The sequence below is a fragment of the Gopherus evgoodei genome, chromosome 3, assembly GCF_007399415.2.
Source record: "Gopherus evgoodei ecotype Sinaloan lineage chromosome 3, rGopEvg1_v1.p, whole genome shotgun sequence".
NCBI classification, from domain to species: domain Eukaryota; kingdom Metazoa; phylum Chordata; order Testudines; family Testudinidae; genus Gopherus; species Gopherus evgoodei.
Genome location: NC_044324.1, coordinates 106979242 through 107001301, shown reverse-complemented (window position 1 = coordinate 107001301; position 22060 = coordinate 106979242).

The window sequence follows — 22060 nt, the reverse complement described above, 5'->3', positions numbered from 1 at the left end:
TCCCCACTAACTTTATCAGGGTGATCTTTCAAAGAGGAGAAAGAAAAAAAAAGTCTTCTGGGCTCCTGCTGCAACAAGATCAATCTTCCTACTTAGCACTAAGTTTATCTATTTTGCAGAAACATTAACTAACTCAAGCCCTAGCAGTTTTAGTGTCCAACTTTTTGAATTTAGCATGCAAGTAGTAAGAGATGAGGAGAATATTTTTAACACCTTTTAAATATTTTATTTCTTTTTTTATAAGGCTAATATGCAATGACTAGCGGAAGAACTCATTCTGAAGTGCCTCGTACCCAAAGGAAAAAATTCTTCTTACTATCCAATATCTTTCCATTCAGTGCTACTATGTATTGTGCAAAGATCAGTTGAAATTAATGGGACAAGTGTCCTATATCCTTTAATATAGGACTTGGGCAAATGAAATCAGTTGTAAATACAAGTAATGAGATTGATGCCAAAAGTGATCACAAAAAGTTTCTAATAATATATTATTCCCTTCTGCAGCACTTTCCCCTAAATTTTGCAGCACTGCAAAGCATTAGTAAGTTTAGTCTTGCAATGCAACTGTGCGATGGAATAAATACAATACAACATCGTAATTTACAGACAAAGCCACGAAGACACCAAGGATCTCATTCAGCAAGTTACTAAAGCACATGCTTACTTTTAAGTACACTAATTAGTCCAGCTGAACTCAGTGGTACTTCTTGTGTGCTTATGTTTAAGCATACACTTCAGTACCTTGCTGAAACAGGACCCAAGTAACTTTCTCAAGGTCTCACAGCAAAGTCTGAACCCTGGGCTTACATTGCAGTGTAGACATACCCTGAATTCATAATCTCCACTGAAGGTTAATGGGAGAGATGACAACAGCTGCATCCATTGTTTCAAATACAAGTTCTCCATTTGGTCTTCAGGGCTGGCTAGTCATGCAGGGATGGTTTTCCTCCTGATTTCCTGTGGCTACATTGTATTAAATGACAGAGCAGTTTTCCCTAAATTCACATCTCCATGTGAGCATTTGCTGTAGTTGCCACAGGGATGTTATGTGATGGCAACTGGGATAGGACTTCAAGCAAGTCACTCCTGATGACTATTTTCTAAATCAAAACAAACACATATTTATTCCCCACCTCTCCTCTTAGGTTAAGCCAGCATAGTATATGATATATGACATTAGGCAGCTTTTCTGCATGGCAAGTTATTCAAGCCTTTCAAGCAGCTTGTCTTCTGATCCCATGCCCCTACATCATGGTGGTGCCTCCCTCCATCCTCAAGCAGTTACGTGGGCTCCTGATCACATGGGCAAGGTTGTGCCTTTGCTAACCAGTCACAGCAAGTCCTATTTACTCTTTGGCCCTCCCCTACACTCCCCAGTCCTACTGCTGTAACACAAAAGCATAGTTTTTCCTTTACAAAGGGAAATGCATTTTTTCACTAAAATACAGTTCCTTTTTGGCAACAAAACTAAAAAAAAAAAAGTTAAGTGAACTTTGGAAAGTGCTTTTTTGCTGTTTGATGACAGGCATAAAGCCAAAAAGTTTACCCATTGTACTTCATGTGCAAAACTTCTTCACACAGCTCTAAATTGCTGACTGCCCTTTAGCTATAGCCACGCTACTGGGAACTATTATAATAGTTCACTAGACCACCGTTGTGTGTCAATGTCTATGATTTGTATCCCAGGGCTAGAAGACTCACCAGTCTGTTGACTGCCTCTAAATCATTTTTTTGGAAAAGACTTAAAGCACTAAGATTGCAACTAGAATTACTATTGTTCAACTGGCTACATCCAATCTTTTTTCATTAAAAACCAAAAGAGTTTGTAGACTCATAAAGCCCATGTGCAACCAAGCACAGGAAAATGCTTATTTTTCATAGGGGAATACATGCAATACCCTCAGCTATGTGCAACCCCACAGGGCTTTTTGATTGGTGAAGAGCTGAATTTTTATTGCTACAGAATAAAGTGGTCTTGACATAAGTTATTGACCTCTGACACTAGCAAGATTCCCTCTTGGAGGCCATTAGAATATAAATCCTCCTTCACGTCTTCTTACTTTGTATGATGCATCATCCACTAAATTTTTAGTGGAAACAGAGTCAGAGAAGCAAAATAAGTAAATGTCTCACAGTTGGAGATTGGCCAGAATGAGTTGAAGTGGGTGCCAGATATCCCTAAATCTGAGAGAATTCAGCCCTGTGGGTAGGGCAACCTGCCTCAGTCTAAATCAAATGCCAACAACTGTCATTACTCCTGGGAGTACTAATCTGAGAAGGTGGAGGAACCGTTACACCCTCTCTTGTTGCTTGTGAGCCATCTCCTATACCAAGGAGTATCGAAACAAAAGACAAACTAATGGTGCAAGCAGAACAGGAGCATCAGCAGCCCCTCATTTCAATGTTCTGTTGTTGCTCAGTTCACTTCTATGGGTACGTCTACACTACGGGATAATTCTGATTTTACATAAACCAGTTTTATGAAACAGATTGCGTCGATTTCCGGAGCATTGCACTGTGGGTAGCTATTCCGTAGCTATCCCATAGTTCCCGAAGTCTTCCCCGCCCCTTGGAATTCTGGGTTGAGAGCCCAGTGGCTGATGGGGCAAAAATCATTGTCACGGGTGGTTCTGGGTAAATGTCATCAGTCATTCCTTCCTCCGGGAAAGCAACGCCAGACAATCATTTAGCACCCTTTTTCCCTGGATTGTCCTGGCAGATGCCATAGCATGGCAACCATGGAGCCCGTTCAGCTTTTTTTTTTTTTTTTTTTTTACAGTCATCATATGTGTACTGGATGCCGCGGACAGAGGCGATACACAGCAGCATTCATTTGCTTTTGCATGATAGCAGAGACAATTACCAGTCGTTCTGTACCGTCTGCTGCCAGTGTAATTTGGCAATGAGATGACGGTTATCTGTCCTTCTGTGCTGTCTGCTGCTATCATGGGTGCCCCTGGCTGAGGTCGGCTGGGGGCGCAAAAGCAAAACTGGGAATAACTCCCTGAGTCAATCCCTCCTTTATGGTTTCTAAAAATAGAGTCAGTCCTGCCTAGAATTTGGGGCAAGTGTACTAGAGAAGCAGTGTATCAGAGAGCACAGCTGCTCCATGTCAGATCCCGCAGAAATGATGAGCTACATGCCATTCACGGGGAGTACCCCTGCAACAAATCCACCCGTTGCTTCCCTCCTCCCCCAGCCTTCCTGGGCTACCGTGGCAGTGTCCCCCACATTTGTGTCATGACGTTATAAAGAATGCAGGAATAAGAAACAGTGACTTGTTAGTGAGATAAAATGAGGGGGAGGCAGCATCCCTGTGCTATGACAGTCCAGGCAGGACATTAAGCGGTGTTGGGGAGAGAAGCCCAGCCTCCCAGCTGCTATGATAGTCCAGGCAGGACAGAATCTTTTCTTTACACCAGAAAGGGAGGGGGCTGATGGAGCTCAGCCCTCAGTGGCTATGATGAAGACGGTTACCAGCCGTTCTGTACCATCGACTGGGAACGACCAGGAATCATTCTTATTTTTACCCAGGCGCCCCTGAGGCCAGCCAGGGGTATTCAGCAGTTATCAAGCATGTACCGTCTGCCACCAGGGAAGGGAGAGGAGCGGATACTGCTCTTCGCTGCTGCAGCATCGCATCTACCAGCAGCATTCAGTAGACATAGAGTGACATTGAAAGAAGTCAAGAAATGATTTCTTTCCCTTTTCTTTCACGTGGGGGCGGGAGTAAATTGACGAGTTATTCCCTGAACCACGCCGGACAATGTGTTTGAACCTACAGGCATTGGGAGCTCAGCCAAGAATGCAAATACTTTTCGGAGACTGCTGGGGACTCTGGGATAGCTGGAGTCCTCAGTACCCACTCCCTCCCTCCATGAGCGTCCATTTGAGTCTCTGGCTTCCCGTTAGCGCTTGTCATGCAGCACTGTGTAGCCTTTAAATTTTTTTTCAAACACTTTGGCATTTCGTCTTCTGTCACGGAGCTCTGATAGAACAGATTTGTTTCCCCATACAGCGATCAGATCCAGTATCTCCCGTACGGTTCATGCTGGAGCTCTTTTTGGATTTGGGATTGCATTGCCACCCGTGCTGATCACAGTGGTGCACTGTGGATACCGCCCAGAGGCAAATACCGTCGATTTGCATCCACACTAACCCTAATCCGATATGGTAATACCGATTTTAGCGCTACTCCTCTTGTCGGGGAGGAGTACAGAAACCGATTTAAAGAGCCCTTTATATCAATATAAAGGGCTTCGTAGTGTGGACGGGTACAGCGTTAAATCAGTTTAACGCTGCTAAAATTGGTTTAAACGCATACTGTAGACCAGGCCTATGAGACCCTTAAATGATAAGACTGATATAATTACCTTTGTAGGTGATGCCAGTTTGTTGTGCAATTTTGGGGAAGGTTGGCTACATATACAGACTTATGCAAAACTTTTGCAGTGCTGTTCATCCATTTTCTGCACACTCATCCTTCTCACTTTTTTCCTCAAAGAAATTAGATTATCACTTCCCACTACCTTCCTAAATTCTTCAGTCTGAACTTGATCAAAACACTTAATCACCCCCATCAATCTTCTCTATTATCAAAATATGACAGATAAAACAGGAAGGAAGGAGAGAAGGAAACGAGAGTGCTACTGACAACAGTTGTGAACAGATTACAGCACAAGCAATTCTTAGAACCCTGTGCCTTGGATCTCATTCTCTACCACAGCAGCCACTAAGTCACATCCCATTGAATTATTCTGATCATAAATCACTTTGTCAACCTCAATTCTGGAAAGCAGCACCATTCACTGCAAGAAATCAGCAGCCTATATCATAGATGGTCTCTCTAGACACCTGTCACGGTTCCCTCCCCACTCTGAACTCTAGGGTACAGACGTGGGGACCCGCATGAAAGATCCCCTAAGCTTATTTCTACCAGCTTAGGTTAAAAACTCCCCAAGGCATAAATCCTTCCTTGGACCTTGGATTAGATAACACTGTCACCACCAAGCGATTTAAACAAACATTTAGGGAGGGCCACTTGGAGCCTTACCTTCCCTTAATATCCCCCCAACCCCGTACATCTCTTTTCCTGGGGAGGCTTGAGACTATATCCTCACCAATTGGCACAGGTGAACACTGAGCCAAACCCTTGGATCTTAAAACAATGAAAAATCAATCAGGTTCTTAAAAGATGAATTTTCATTAAAAGAAAAAGGGTGAAAGGAGTACCTCTGTAAGATTAGAATGGAAGATAATCTCACAGACAATCAGATTCAAAACACAGAGCAAAAACTTTAAATTTTAAAAAGAAAGCCAGGAATACCCTCCCTCTCAGCACAGAGAAAATTCACAAGCCAAAATAAAAGTAAATCTAACGCATTTCCTTGCTACTTACTTACTAACTCTATAGGAGTTGGATTGTTTGCTTCTTTGATCTTGCTCTGGCCAAAGCCGCACGGAACAGACAGCCTTCCTCCACCCCCAAATTTGAAAGTATCTTGTCCCCTTATTGGTCCTTTGGGTCAGGTGCCAGCCAGGTACTTGAGATTCTTAACCCTTTACAGGTAAGAGGATTTGGTGCCTCTAGCGAGGAGGGATTTCATAGTACTGTATACAGGAAGGTTGTTACCCTTCCCTTTATATTTATGACACGCCCCCCAAATCACAGATAGCATTGGACAGCTGGTTCCACCATGGCTGTGATTTCTTCCTGGAGCTCTAGGAGAAAACAGAGTTAATAAGACACATGTACCTTTAGATATCCTACTGACTATATAAAAACTAACAATATTTTTCACATTTCAAGGATGATTTTAACCAGTTGATTCTGGGAAACTTTGTTAAATGCTCCCGAAATGTGTTGTATTTCAAAATGGAAATCTTGGAGAGCCAAACTCCACCTAAGAAATTTTTTGTTATTGTCCTTGAAGCCACTTCAGCGCAGCATGGTCGGTTTTTAGTTGGAAACGCCATCCCCAAATGTATGGGTGTAGCTTTTCCAGTGCGTACACAATGGCGTAGCATTCCTTTTCACTGATTGACTAGTGGCTTTCCCTCTCAGACAGTTTCTTGCTGAGAAACACGACAGGATGGAATTCTTGATCTGATCCTTCCTGCATTAAAACTGCTCCCACACCATGTTCAGATGCATCTGTGGTTACTAGGAATGGTTTATCAAAGTCTGGGGTCCTTAGCACAAGGTCAGACATGAGTGTTGCTTTAAGCTGATTAAAGGCCTTTTGACACTCTTCAGTCCACTGAACTGCATTTGGCTGTTTCTTTTTGGTTAGGTCTGTCAGTGGGCAGTGATTTGGCTGTAGTGCAGTACAAATCACCTGTAATATCTGGCCAAGCCTATGAAGGATTGGACCTGTTTCTCTGACTTTGAGACAGGCCACTTTTGGATGGCATCCACTTTGGCCTGTAGGGGGTTTATAGTTCCTTGACCCACCTGGTGTCCAAGGTAAGTCACTCTGTTTAGGCCTATTTGACACTTTTTAGCCTTAACCGTTAGTCCTGCCTGCCTGATGCGCTCAAAGACTTTTTGTAGATACTCCAGGTGTTCTGCCCATGAATCAGAAAAGATGATCACACCCTCAAGGTAGGCAACTGCAGAGTCTCCCAGTCCCACTAGGAGACCATCTACAAGTTTTTGGAAGGTGGCAGGTGCATTTCGCAGCCTGAAAGGGAGCACATTAAATTCATACATCGCTGCAAGGGTAGTGAAGGCTCACCTTTCCTTGGTGGATTCATCTAGCGGTACTTGCCAGTACCCCTTGGTTAAGTCCAAGGTAGAGATGAACTGGGCACGTCTCAGTTTCTCCAATAGCTCATCTGTGCATGGCATTGGATAATTGTCGGGATGAGTTACAGCATTTAGTTTATGAGAGTCCATGCAAAAGCGTATCTCCCCATCTGGTTTGGGAACTAGAATCACTGGAGATGCCCATGCACTGTTAGGGGGCGGATTAAACCCATCTGTAGCATGTCCTAGATCTCCCATTCTATAGCAGTTTTGGCTTGAGGAGACACCCGGTAGGGTTGGGCTCTAATGGGCGAGCATTACATATCAATGGAGTGGTATGCCCGTTCGGTCCATCCTAGGGTGGTTTAGAACATCGGCACGAAGCTAGTGCACAGCTCCTTGATCTGTTGTCGTTGCATACATCCAAGGGTCATGGAGAGGTTGACCTCTTCCATGCCACCATCACTTTTTCCTTCGTAGTAGACACCTTCAGGCCACGCAGCATCATCTCCTCCCTGGGCTGTAAAGTGACAAACCTTTAACTCTCTGGAATAGAAGGGCTTTAGAGAATTAACCTGATACACTTTAGGTTTGAGGTGCCAGAAGTCCCACACCAAGCATTGGCTCATTAATAGGGCTCCCCTCTCTCAAAATTCAGTCTAATCCTGGTGCTAAAGCAGTATTAGAAGCCTGAAGGAAACCCAAGTCAACACTTCTGACTTTGAACCCTGCCTTTTCTGGCTGATGAAAGATAATCAGGAGGACCTCTGGTCCCCCAGCTAACAGATATTGTCAACTTTTCCTTTGAGGAAAAACTCCAAGAACCATCAAACCTCCTTATACCCTGTCCTGTATTTATAATTTTTGTTTAATATAACAGACCTTGAAAACTACTTCCCCATATCTAATCTCCAGTTTCTGGGAAAGTTAGATGGGAAGGTAATGAAGAACCATCTTCAGCTACATTATATGTCCTCTGTCAGTGTCCTGAATCCCTTCCAGTCTGGTTTAAGCCAGGACACAGAAGAAAGATCGAAATGGCCACACTAATGGATGACTAAACTTATGAGTTCTTCATAGAAGAATAGCTTCTCTGCCTCCCGAGAACTCACCTGTGGCATGCTACATTGGTCAATCCTCCCCCTGACCTATGCAACATCTAAAGGAGCCCACAGGAAATTGTAGGACAATATGGACTCATATACCAGAGATATACCCAAGCTCAATGCCTCATTTACATCAAACACAAATGGTACCATCTCCCATTTATCCAAGTGCCTTAGAGGCATCAGCACTCTAATAAGCATTTGAACTCTTGCTGCTGAAGTGTTCTACCAGTGGAAAACCTCCGGTGGGCAATAGTCCATTGTCATGAACTGCACTGCACTCTGCACAAACTCGCTACAGCCATAACACCACACAAGACTTGCCTCAGGATGACTTCATATGTATGGAATCTAGTTCATCATTGCACAAGGGCTCATGCTGGTTAAAGTAAATTAAATAAATTAAAAAAATGTAATGCAAACTGTGTTTTATTTATTGACAGTATGTTATTGACTGTCCCCACAAATACAGGACAGATAATTTTATAATCAGACTAATGACAACTAGCCTCTTACGATAGACTATGGAAGCCAGCGAAGGATCTGTAAGTCAGTTCCTTTCTACCCAGCTCCAAAGAAACAGCCTTTTTCAGGGAGTCTGCCTTTAAGGGAGGCCACTTCAGGCCTCTGAATAGCTTCATAGATGCATATAAAGAACAATACACCATGTCACGGCTGGCTGGTGAGAACAAGACAGAGGAGCCCTTGCAACGGAGCAAGAGATTAAGATGGATTGTTTGAACCGATGTTTAAATTTGGTTCATTATGGGGCTGTAGTTGACAATGCTGTGAGTTGCTCACCTCCCAGAGAGATAGGCATGTGGGCCATTCTTTGATTTCATAAATCATCCAAGAACATATCCAGAGCATTGACCTTTTACAGGGAGCGAGCTTAGAGCATGCAGCATAATTTAACACCAGCAAGTCGGATGGTGTCCAGCACAGTTTAACACTCCTTAACCTCTGCCTCATTAGACATCTGTCCTGTCATTTATCTTGCTGTTTATTTTTCAAGTGATATATTATTGGATATTAAGGAATGGGCACTGATGTTACATCATGGAGCTGCCACCAGTCAGCATGTAGCCAGCCAAGAGTTGCTGCAAGATTGGTACACAAAGCAACACGTAAAAGATTTCAGATACTTTCCTCTCTGAGCAATTTCTTCAGGGCATGTGTAGTTAGCACCTCTCTTATATGATTGATCTTTTATTTATTTTTATCCTTCCCGTGTCGATTAGCCAGGATTTCATAGTCTTTTTATACTAGCAGCTACTAGGCTTGGTTAAAATACCTGGCTCATTCTTTTTTCAGCAGAAATTTCATCCAGTCCCTGGTGACTACAGGTCAGGAACAGGCCAGTGGAGAAGTGGCCAGTCTTCAATTGAAACCACACACACACACACACACACACACACACACACACACACACACACACACACACACACACACACACACACACACACACAAAGATCTTTGCTTTCACTTAGGCTGTTGCCATAATTGCAGATATAAAATCTTGTGTCTAAATAAAAATACTGCATCACAGCTATAGCTGATTTAATGTTGGTGGTTTCAGTTCTTACGCTTTGCTTTATTAGGTAGCAACAAACTATATAACCAAATCCTTGAATGCATTACCTTGTGGGTGGGGGGGGGGGAATATTCCCATTTTTTCTACAATGTGTAACATATGTATTGTATTATTGGATGTGAAGCAAATACCTGCTAAATTTCTTTTGTAAGATGTACTATACATCCTGTACTAAGCATGCATTTTGATTCTATCTCAATAATGGGGAAGGTGGAGTAATTGACAAGTCCAGAAGGAGCCATAAGTGGGAGGAAGGCATCCAGTATCTGTTTATATTGTGGATATTTCCATGTATACTCTATAATGATTGTAATAACTTGAAAAAAATGTGACCATGTTTTATTTAAGCCAATAGCAACATTTTGCTTTTAAATCCATCATCACATGCAACATAATGCAATTTTGAGCAGTAACACCACTTTAGTAATAGCATTATTATTACTGAGAAACACATTGAAAGAGTTAGGAATCAGCTGGCTTTCCTGATGGGTTCTCCATAAGAAACAGATTCAGACTGCTATTCAAGATGACTTGAAACATTATGATAAACAGCAGCATGCAGGTACCCTGAGCTTTGATACACAAAGATGGTACTAGCCCTAGAAGTCAGATAACTGGGGTTCCTCTGCTGCCCTGTTTTCTATCACTCACAAAAATCACTGCACCCAAAAAACAGCACTACTAAGGACAGTACTGCTAATTTCCTTTCAGGAATGGTACTTTTCAGAATGAATTGCAAGAGTGAAGGAGAAATCTCATGTATAACTGTACCTTATTTCTAAAGAGCATCAACCTCTTTAAACTGCCATCCCACACATTAACCTTGCTTATTATTGCCATCAGAAATGTTGATGCTTAGCACTGTGGTTATAGAAAATGATACTCACTAGAGAATTTACACTGCCATATGAAAATGTGAAGTAGCTCCTTGATAGATTTGAGTCATGGTCCACATTTAGCTTTTGTGTGACGCTATTTAAAGACTAATGTCACACAATGGAGTCTTAATAGGTTGAGGGCTACAATGTTACCTCATTGCCTTATATCTTGCATTGTCATTCACACTTGAATAATGCAAATATAAAAATACTGCTACATTAATTCACTAATCACCACTCACTCACTCTTCCAAGCACTGTGCATAGGTGTAACTGACAATAAGTCTCCACTGCCTTGCACTGTACTTTACATCTATTCTTGGAGCATGCTACCTCCGCTGAGGGTGAGTGTTGAATTCTGATATGGCAGCATTTTACACTTGCTTTGCACAAGTGCAAATGACAATGCTAGGTACAAGGCAGTGCAGAATTAGGCCTCTTGACTTCTGAGAACTTCACCTGCAGCTTCACTAGGAAAAAAGGTGAACTCAAGTGTGTTAATGTATGGTAACTGACACAAGATAAAATCTTTGTGACGACAAGGCAGTTTGTAGTATTCACAGGCTAGCAGGTCAGAATAGACCCTCAATTTCTCCATAGTCTTTAACTCGATTTGGGAACACAATAAAATAAGCATTTATGAGTGCCTATCTCATATGGCTTCATTGAGGACCCCGGCGGGTGCTATACGGCATGGAGAACCGAATCACTTGAGCTCTAGACCCAGTCACTAATATCCATTTTCAGCCAGAATCCAGGGCATCAGACTGACTCTGCCCACCGAACAAAATTTCTAGAATTTCATCAAGGAAAGATTTGTCTACTGGGAGTTCCACGAGTAGGCACAAAACAAGATCCTCCTCACTCACCTCCTGAACAAGTTATTGCTGAGGGTACCATATCTATGGCATTCTTGGGTGCAATCCAGATCAGTGAGGGGTTGTGTGTCCTCCACCCCCCACGTGAGGTGCCTCACAATGCTTTGCTGTTGTGTCTCCCACTTGAGCCCGTCACAAACAGCCTTCCAGCATGCAAGTCACACTCTGAGTGTCTGTGTATAACTTCAGCCTGCCAGCCCACTCCGGTCACACTCTGGCTTCCACCAGCCTCAGTTACCATATTCCCATTCCTGGATTTCCCCACCCTCACCCCCCAGAAATGTGATTTCTGTACTGCACTGTCCAGCTCTCTCTGGGACAGTTCAGATAACGAAGATCCGTTGTCCTGTAAGGGAACAATATACAATAATGTGCCACCTTAGGTGGAGTTACCCACACAGTTCACAACAGTGGATTAATTTTGAGTAAAGAACAAAAAAGGTTCATTTAAATACAAAGAGGGATTTTAATTGAGTACAAGTATTAAGACATTACTGTTAGAAATGCTTACAAGAGAAATAAAGATAAAATGATTCCTGATACTAAAACTTTGCAAACCAGGCTTGGTTCAAGGTAAAATTTTCTCCCATGCTCCCAACAGCATTACTGACCAATCTTCAGGTCAGGATCCCACCCAAAGTTAAAGAGCTGGATTCTTTGGTCTTCTTAGATTCAAGAGAGATGGATAGGAAGAGAGAACCTGGAATGTTTTTGTCCTTCACTTTTATAGTTCAATCACACTGTAAATGCATTTTCCTGAGAGTGACCCCTAGATAAAGTTCTTTCCAGCTGAGAGCAAGGAGACATTGAGTCTGGTGGGGAAGAAGTCTCATGTTGTTTCTTTTCACCAGTGTATGCTGAAATGCAGATTTTCTTTGTCTTCTTTCTTCACTGTCTCAGGATTCTCTGTACAGCTTATATGCAAACTGAAGTAAAGACATATCCCTTTGTCTAAGACAGATCTGCTTGGCCAGTTCTACCTAACTGGTGCTACGTGAATCAAATATGTCTTTAACATCATACAAGGGGAGGATTTCATAACTTTACATTCAAAATGTTGTGACATATATTTCACGGTGCTGTCATTGACCAGTGAGTTAGTAGTTTTCAAATGACACCTCACAGGGCATATTTTATACAAAGATTATTACAATAGTGTATAGGGTGTGACTACTGTGTGTATTTGGTCACAGATAGCCCTGCTGGAGAAAGTTGCTGCAGACGCAGTAGATATCAAGGCCACAATACTGCTGACTATTCCTTGATTAATTTTCTCTCTGCAAGTGCTGACAGGACAGGTGAATGAAGCAGATAGGAGAATATCATCAATGGAAGATCAGATACAATAGCTCTCTGCCCAGGTGCAAAGAAGCTTCATAGATATATCTTCTCTTAAATGTAATGTGGTAGACCTCAAGGAAGGGTCTTGCTACAATAATTTGAGAATTATAGGAGTATCTGAAGGAGCAGAGAAAGGCAACCACCCGAAAATTTGTTCCCCAGCTCCTGTCAGAAGTGTTCAGCCTGCTGGATGATTTTAAAAATTTGATTTAGAGAATTCATAGATCCTTGGCTCCTAAGCCAGCCTCAAATACCAAACATCATACACTGATTGTCAAATTTCTCAGATTTACTGTAAAAGAAAGAAGAATACAGCTGGCTCATGGAAAAATGAACTGTTTGGGGGATGACCCAAAACAAGATAATGGTTTTTCAAGATTTTTGAAAAGATGTGGTTGAACAGAGATCAGCCTTTAAAAGAGCAAGGGAACTTGCCAAGCAGTGAGGGCTCAAATATTTTATAAAGTTTCCAAGTTCAGTTTCACATCAAGATTGGTGAGGAAGTACATCTGTTCCAAAAGCCACAAGAAGCAGAACATTTTCTTAAATAGAACTGAGTACCTGTTCTGTTTTATACCAAGTTTACCTCCCATTTGTTATGTCTGCCCTTGCTGCACTTATGAAATTACCCAGTTACTGAGACTACTTACTTATTTGAGTTCTCTTTGCTGCTCCAAGTTTATACTTTATGAACTTTTGGGACATTTATATCAATTGTCAAAAGGCAGAATGTGACGTGCCCCAGCAGGAATTAAGGGAACACCTCATCCCAAATTGATTTTGTGGGAGTGAACTGACTGTGCAAAGGATTTATTTAAATTGTGTATACTGTGTATTTATATAAATTGTATATAAATTGTAAATAATAATAAGTATTTTTGCTCCTGTATTTGTGTTGGGGAATTAAACAATTTACATTGCTCACTGGACAGATCAACATGAATCTCTGTGTTAGCTCGACTCCAATGTATACAAAAGAGAGGAGGACAATGGAGGTCCCTGTTGCTCTTTAGAAATTTGAGGGCTCCAATACTACTTTTTAAAATTTGTGCCAATGGGAGACACTGCTGTGTTGCCACAACTTACTGCTGAGAGTCCTCAAAGCCCAGTAGCTTGACCTCCCACGTGCTGGATGCATGAGAGATGGCTCTCCTCCCTGCAAGACATTATGGAAAGCAGCACGGGAACTGAGCAACATAGTTGTACCCTCTACGGACCAGAGGAGCAGAAGAGAAGAACAACATGGGTTGATGAGCTACATTGACAGTGATTTCTGCCCTCCCTATCACCACCTACTTCCTCCCTCTCACCCTGCCCCTGCTTGCCCCTTTCCCCATATCCCCAGCTTTCCTCATTCTCCATGCTGCCTCTCTCCCCTTTTCCTTGTTGCCACATCCCCTTTTGCTGTTAACCCTCTCCCCTTCAGCTCCTTCCCCGACCCAAACACCTTCTATACGTTCAGACCCCAAGTCCGTGAACATGAAGTTAATATAGCAGAGTCACTCATTCAATTGGAATGTTTGGTGCATTCTTTAGTGTGGTAATTTACAATTTGTGGGAGCACTTGGATTTGTTGCCCCTGTTAATTTTACATGGGGAAGGTTAACAATGTATGGTGCTAAACTAAAAGAGGTAGAGGGCACATGATGCTGGGAAATTAATCCTCCCAACATACATCTTGCTCAGAGCACCAAGCTCTATTACCAATACTCCAGTGTTTGGTTAGGCAAACTGAAAAGATCACAAACTAGGGGATACTACTCAGGTTAAGAAATATTACATTTGTGGAACGTCTACTTCCTCTCTTTCTCTGCTGTTACTTTGTAATATGGGCAAAGTCGGATGCCTATTAAAATAATAATTTCAATAATGAATGTTGGCAGAGCTTCTGGCCTGGATATTGTGTCTTCCCAGCCTGCCCCCTCCAGAACATATAATTGGTTTAATTTTGTTTATAGTGTTGAGTGAGAGATAATTGTTTCCTTTTCATTGTGATCTACTATGCCTGGCAATAAATATGTATGTTACATGTTTGGGTTTTTTTGCTTTAACTTGTCTTTTTGGTGTTTTTCCTTCCCCCGCTCCAGAACCCTCTCCTCCCTATTCTCTGGAAGTCTAACAAGTGGCAAGCAGCTGCCAATGTAATTAAAAATCTGTGGAATAAGTGTCTGAGACATTTTATCCATACACTTTTCTATGTGGGACAGGATATAACGCAGCAAATGATACGAACATTCCATCACCTTCATTTGTAAGGCTACACACTACAATTCTTACACACTTTTAACACAGCCAAATGGTCCAGAATCTTAACTTCATTTCCTGGAATGTAAAGGGTCTCAACACTCCAATTAAAAGAAAAAACAGTGTACTCATTACTAAGACAGCAAAGGCAGGTGTAGTGCTTTTTCAGGAGCCACACTTGATCACACATGAGGCTGCTAAATTAGAATATGACTGGGTAGGAAAAGCAGGGTCTTGCTGCTTCTCATCCAGATCCATAAAGGTAGCCTCCCTCTTCCATAAGCAGTGGCAGTGACAACATTTGAAACCATTTCAGACTATCAGGACAAAACAATTGAAGATAGTTGGCAGTTTTTCAAAAAGACATTATTAAGGGCACAAGAACAAACTATCCATTGCATAGAAAAGATTGGAAGTATGGTAAGAGACCACCCTGGCTTAACCAGGAAATCTTCAATGAGCTAAAAATAAAAGTCCTAAAAAAAATGGAAACTCGGTCAAATTACAAAGGATGAATATAAACAAATAACACAAGTATGAAGGGAAAAAATTAGAAAGGCCAAGGCACAAAACGAGATCAAACTAGCTAGAGACATAAAGGGTAACAAGAAAACATTCTACAAATACATTAGAAGCAAGAGGAACACCAAGGACAGAGAAGGCCTTTTGTTCAATGAGGGGGGAAAAACAATAACAGAAAATGTGGAAATGGCAGAGGTGCTTAATGACTTCTTTGTTTCAGTTTTCACCAAGAAGGTTGGTGGTGATTGGATGTCTAACATAGTGAATGAAAATGAAGTAGGATCAGAGGTTAAAATAGGGAAAGAACAAGTTAAAAATTACTTAGACAAGTTAGATGTCTTCAAGTCACCAGCACCTGATGAAATACATCCTAGAATTCTCAAGGAGCTGATTGAGGAGATATCTGAGCCATTAACGAAAAGTCATGGAAGATAGGAGAGGTTCCACAAGACTGGAAAAGGGCAAATACAGTACCCATATATAAAAAGGGAAATAAGGACAACCTGGGGAATTAGAGACCAGTTTCTAGAAGATAATAAGATACGTAACAGTCAGCATGGATTTGTTTAAGAATAAATCTTGTCAAACCAATTTGATAGCTCTTTTTGACAGGGTAACAAGCCTCGTGGACTTGGGGAAGTGGTAAACACAGTATATCTTAACTTTAGCAAAGTTTTTGATACTATCTCGCATGACCTTCTCATAAACAAACTAGGGAAATGCAACCTAGATGGAGCTACTATAAGGTGGGTGCACAACTGGTTGGAAAACTGTTCCCAGAGACTAGTTATCAGTCGTTCACAGTTATGCTGGAAGGGCATAACAAGTGGGATCCCTCAGGGATCAGTTTTGGGTCCAGTTCTGTTCAATATCTTAATTGATTTAGATAATGGCATAGAGAGTACTCTTATAAAGTTTGCAGACAATACCAAGCTGGGAGGGGTTTCAAGTGTTTTGGGGAATAGGATTATAATTCAAAATGATCTGGACAAACTGGAAAAATGGACTAAAGTAAATAGGATGAAATTCAATAAGACAAATGCAAAGTACTTCACTTAGGAAGGAACAATGAGTTGCACACATACAAAATGGGAAATAACTGTCTAGGAAGGAGTACTAAGGAAAGGAATCTGGAGGTCATGGTGGACCACAAGCTAAACATGAGTCAACAGTGTAACACTGTTGCAAAAAAAGCAAATATCATTTTGGGATGTATTAGCAGGAGTGTCGTAAGCAAGACACAAGAAGAAATTATTCCGCTCTACTCTGCACTTATTAGGCCTCACCTGAAGTATTGTGTCCAGTTCCGGGTGCCACATTTCAGGAAAGATGTGGAGAAATTGGAGAAAGTCCAGAGAAGAGCAACAAAAATTATTAAAGGTGTAGAAAACTTGACCTATGAAGGAAAACTGAAAAAAAATGGGTTTGTTTAGTCTGGAAAAGAGAAGAATGAGAGAAGACATGATAACGTTTTCAAGTACATAAAAGTGTTACAAGGAGGAGGGAGAAAAATTGTTCTTCTTAAGCTCTGAGGATAGGGCAAGAAGCAATGGTCTTAAATTGCAGCAAGGGAGGTTTAGGTTGGCCATTAGGAAAAAATCCTAACTGTCAGGTTGGTTAAGCACTGGAATAAATTACCTTGGGAGGTTGTGGAATCTCCATCATTGGAGATTTTTAAGAGCAGGTCAGACAAACACCCATCAGGGATGGTCTAGATAATACTTAGTCCTGCCATGAGTGCAGGGGACTAGACTAGATGGCCTCTTGAGGTCCCTTCCAATCATATGATTCTATGATTTGTAATCTTTATTCTCACTATAAATGCATCTGAACTAATCCTTGCTTATACATATGACCCTAGCATTGATGATCCTGAAACCTTTTAGTTTTTTGGGCTAACTTATATGGAGAACCTACTGTGATTGCTGGAGATTTTAATGAAGTGCTTGATCCTTTTGTGGACAAAGCTCAGCCTCAGAGTCATAAATCAACCAAACTAGAATAGCTCTAGAGTTGCAAATTAAAGATCTGGGACTATGTGGCATCTTATACAGCCAATGGGCAAGGACTATATATACTTTCTCTGGTAGATAGATTCTATGCCAGTATAGATTTCTTTTTTATCTCCAGGGACTTGATAAATTCTGTAATCGACTCCTCTACTAATACAATTGCTGTTTCTGATCATGTCCCTATAACTCTTCAAATAGCACCAGATCCAGGTGAGAAACAGCCAAGCAGACAGACATTTAGTACTTTGCTTTTATTAGATCCCCACTTCAAAGATTTTATTGAAAAAGAAATTGGCCTGTTGCTGTCCCCAATATCTTCTCATGATAGATAGTTAGAACACTCAAAGTCCTACCTGAGGGGTTGAATTGTAAGTTGTGTGTCTGCCAAAAACTGGAAATGTGGAGAAAATATGACAGCCCCATCTCCAGATTTTCTGTGATCACCGAATAATTGTAGGTATGAACTCAATAAGCTGCACTTGGTACAGGCTGAATTTGCTCTATTTCAACTCAGGCAGGACTTGTGAGAATCAGGTGAAAAAGCTGGCAAGTCATTGGCATACCACCTAAAAACAAAAGATCTCTGCATGGAGAATCATGGCCATTTGTGATAAACATAGTATATTTTGTACATTACCTAAAGATAGAGATTTCTAATTTTTATGTAGGCTCATCTAGCTATCCAAAGCATACAATTTGTTTCCATGAAGCATTAACTGATGTTATAAGCAGACAGTGCCCTTTTGTTAATATCCAAATCGAATTTATTTTGTAACCAGATATTGTTCCAAATTTTGTATTAGAGATAGGACAGCGGGGACAAATCAAAATATTGGAAATCTCCCAGTTGTCATGTAGTGGTGTTTTTTCCTCAATGGAATTTCCATAGGCAAACTGATGCTATTAAGTACCTAGTTAGAAAAGTACCAAGAAATATTACAAAACTAGTGAAGATAAATTTAACATATCAGTTTGGTCCAGATGCCTTAGAACAGACAGAGGCCTAAAAGCTATTGGGAACCTTGGCAATGCTTCATAAACTCCCCAGGCCCATGTCCACTGTGTATGCTTTACCAATGAAGATGAACTCCATTGGTCTGGAGTTCTTTCTGAAAATGTGAGAAGGGGGTTATCACAGCCCTTAAAACAACCCCAGTGACAAAAGCATATTAGGGAATGTAAAAAATGCTTCTATGAATCTCAGACTATGACTGATGCAGCAAAAGAATGTATTATACACCACAGAAGTTGTGCAAGATGAGGGCCTTGTCCTCTGATGTTTGTTGGCACTGTACTAAAGAGAAAGAAACTCTGGAGCATATGCTATGGGACTGTCCAACAGTCAGGCAGCTGTGGAAAGAGGTGGACACAACAGTGAAAACAGTGGTTGGCTTCAGCAACCAAACCTCAGCTGAAAATTATATCCTAGTTATATACCTACTACACTAGGCTGAACTCCACCACAAACATTTTGTTTCTTGAGGGCTGCACTGATTGCCAAGTGGAAGAGTAGGCTTATGCCCAGAACAGAACAGTGGTATTTGGATCTGTCTGAGTTAGCAGTGAAAAATAGAGTTTATCAATATAGAGAGCAATTATATTAATTTGAAGAAATTTGGACCACATTTCTTGCTACATTTGGATAAAGAATGTTGAGATAGCTCAAATAATGCCAGACTTCCATTCCACCTGACCTGTCTGCTTCTTTCTTTCCCATTAATAATCCCCTACTTCTCTTTTCCCTTATTTGTGTACATCTTTTATTATTATTACTCCCACCCTGACATGTTATGTCTGTGTAATACTCTCTGATTTTTGTTTTGTCTGGTCTTGCAGCTTTGACAAGTTTTAAAGTTGCATAATTTTATTGCAAATCCTGTGAAAAGTACCGTGTTTGGTAATATATATATGCTGTAAGTCATTTACCCTTTTGTATTTTTTGTTTCTTTATGAAAATTATTAAAAATGAATCATATATATGGTTTCATTTGTTAGAAAGTTCATGGAGAGTACAGGAAGTGGACTACTTTATTGCTTACATTGGGAAAAAGTCTATGTCCTAAATTCCTTCTGAAATAACTGTATTCTCTGGAACAAACAAAAATAAAACAGATATTTCAAATACTAATTGGCTTTTGCTGTATAAACACATTGCACTTGAAAAAGCCTTCATCGTTAGCATTCAGACATTAAAAGAATCTATGTTCACGATTAAAAGAATAACTTGGCAATCTACCATGATGACAGAGTGGGATATATCTGTGTCAGGTTATGAACCCTATGTTGCACTGCACGTGAAACAAGCCTGGACATGCCCAAAGACAATCTATTCTACTGCATTCGGACAGCTGCCCTGCCCAGAAATAGTGTTTGATACCTCATTGAAGGACTAAAGCCACAATGTGGAGCCATTAGTTTTGGTCAATTTCCAACCCTCATGACACAATGGTTTTTCTACATAGGGGCCTGCAGGTGGGCCAGCATGACAAACAGCTTAAGAGCAGGGCTCTGCTGAATGCAGGGGAGTCAACCCTCATCAAAGCAATGGAAGGACTTGTAGGAGACAGAGGGCCTGAAAGGTGGCCAGATGAGATTAGAGGAGGTTGCATCTCAGGACCTTTGTTATTTTCCAAGACCTGTAACTCTTGAATGCTTTACGTTTCTGTCATCAAATTCCTTTACCAAGCCTGTTCTTTGCTCTCCTCCCACATTGTCCTCAAAGCCCAGGGTGCCCACAACAGCCTATTTGGAGCACATGTAAGTAATTGGCAGGGCTCGGGAGGGCTCTCAGATACTAGAGTTTCAGGATCTGGGATGGCAGAACTAATTTCTAGTTATGACTAGACCCTACTTAGACCCAGTTGGCTTGGGAGCACATGGAACCAAAGAACTGGATTCCCTTGTACCAGACTGATGACCTTACAGAGGGGTAGTGGAACAGGTTGTAACTTCATTTTTAATTTATCTATTTAGTATTGCACGTCCTTCTCTGATTCATGCCTGCACTTTGTCAGCTTCCTCTGAAGATGTTCAGTGCCTGCACATAACTGTACTATATGATTCATTTTTTCTGTTGTCTGGATCTAAGGTAGCTATAATACACAATTTTAAAAAATTCAAAACAAGAAGTTGTTTCAAAATGAAATTTGAAGTGGGCATTTTGATGCTGTTGGAACTCCCCCCCACCCCAGTTTTCTTCTAAGACAAAATTCTGATAAAATTGACACAATTTCATTAAGTGTTTTGCTTTCAATTGAATATGGTTCTGCTAAAGCTTCTCTGAGCATCTCTACTCCTATTATTTACACATTGTCAAAATACAAAAACAGAGGCATCTAATGAAATTAAAAGGCACCTCATTCATCAGAAATAAAAGGAAAATACTGCCACAAGATATCACTGAGGCTGAGGTCTTCACATGATTCAAAGGAGATGAGATATTGATATGGATAACTTTCAGAGTAACATTGGTATAAAAACATTTAGAAGGACAGATTGTCACAGACTCGCAGGACTCGTGCTCTCTCTCAGCTCTGTACATTCCCTGGAAGGAACCGCCTTCAGTGCTACAGCCCTTCTCAGGGGTCCACTCTCTCTCAGGGGTTAAGTCGTAGGCCCCTCTGCCTCCTGGAACCGCACCACTCTAAGCCTTTAGCATGCCTGTCTCTCACTGTGGGCCCCCTCAGGGAGTCCACTCATTCTGGACCCCTGGGCCTCACTCTGGCCTCCGCTCCCAGAGGGAATAATGCAACCCTGATCTCTAGACCATAGCAACTCTCAGCCATCATAAAACAGGAGGGTTTATTGAGCGTCTAAACCCAGCATAGAAAACTCTCAGGGCCTCAGGCCTAGCAACCCTCAGCATAGTACATCTAGGTGTCGCCAACTTCAAGGTGGGCTCTGGCTGCTTTCCCCTCCTAGCCAAGAGACTCCTTCCTTCCAGCTGAGGCATCCTATACCACCTGCCCAACAGTTCCTCCCCTTTCCTTTGTCTTCCATCCCAGTAAACAGGTCACTGGGGCCCTCTCTCTTCCGTCCTTTATTCCCCTCTGGCTGGAACTGGTTGCTCAAGTCACCGGGGTCCTCTCTCCTCAACCCTTTGTCCTCCCAGTGTCCAGAACCAGCTGGCTGCCAAGCTGGGGTGGGCCTCTTAGTCATCAAGTCACCAGTTGTTAGGGTTCCCCATTTACAGGCCATTGTCTGGAGGTCCCAGCTGCTAGGCAAGGTCACACCTTGGTCCTCTGCAACAACAAACCCTCTCCCACCACCTTGTTAAACATGCAGCACACAGGGAAACTGAGGAGTGCACACACTATTCATGTAAAACACTACAAAAATCCCCAACTTTGTCACACAGATGTCTTCATGCTCCAGGGCATAAGTCAACCGCTGACTGATAGGGTTAGAAAGAAGCTATTCCCTAATAATCCACTGGACTGGATAGAACATTTGTTTGTTACTTTCCATATTCCTATACATCCAGCAGGGGATGGGAGAAGAAGTGTTGCAGTCTGCACTGCCACAGCATTCCCTTTTTTGGTGAGCTTGCCCTGCACCAGGTTCATGCCACTGAGGCCAGGTCCACACTAGAGCTTTAAATCGATTTAAACAGCGTTAAATCGATTTAACGCTGTAACCGTCCACACTACAAGTCACTTAAAATCGATTTTAAGGGGTCTTAAAATCGATTTCTGTACTCCAGCTAAACGAAAGGAGTAACCCTAAACTCGATTTTAC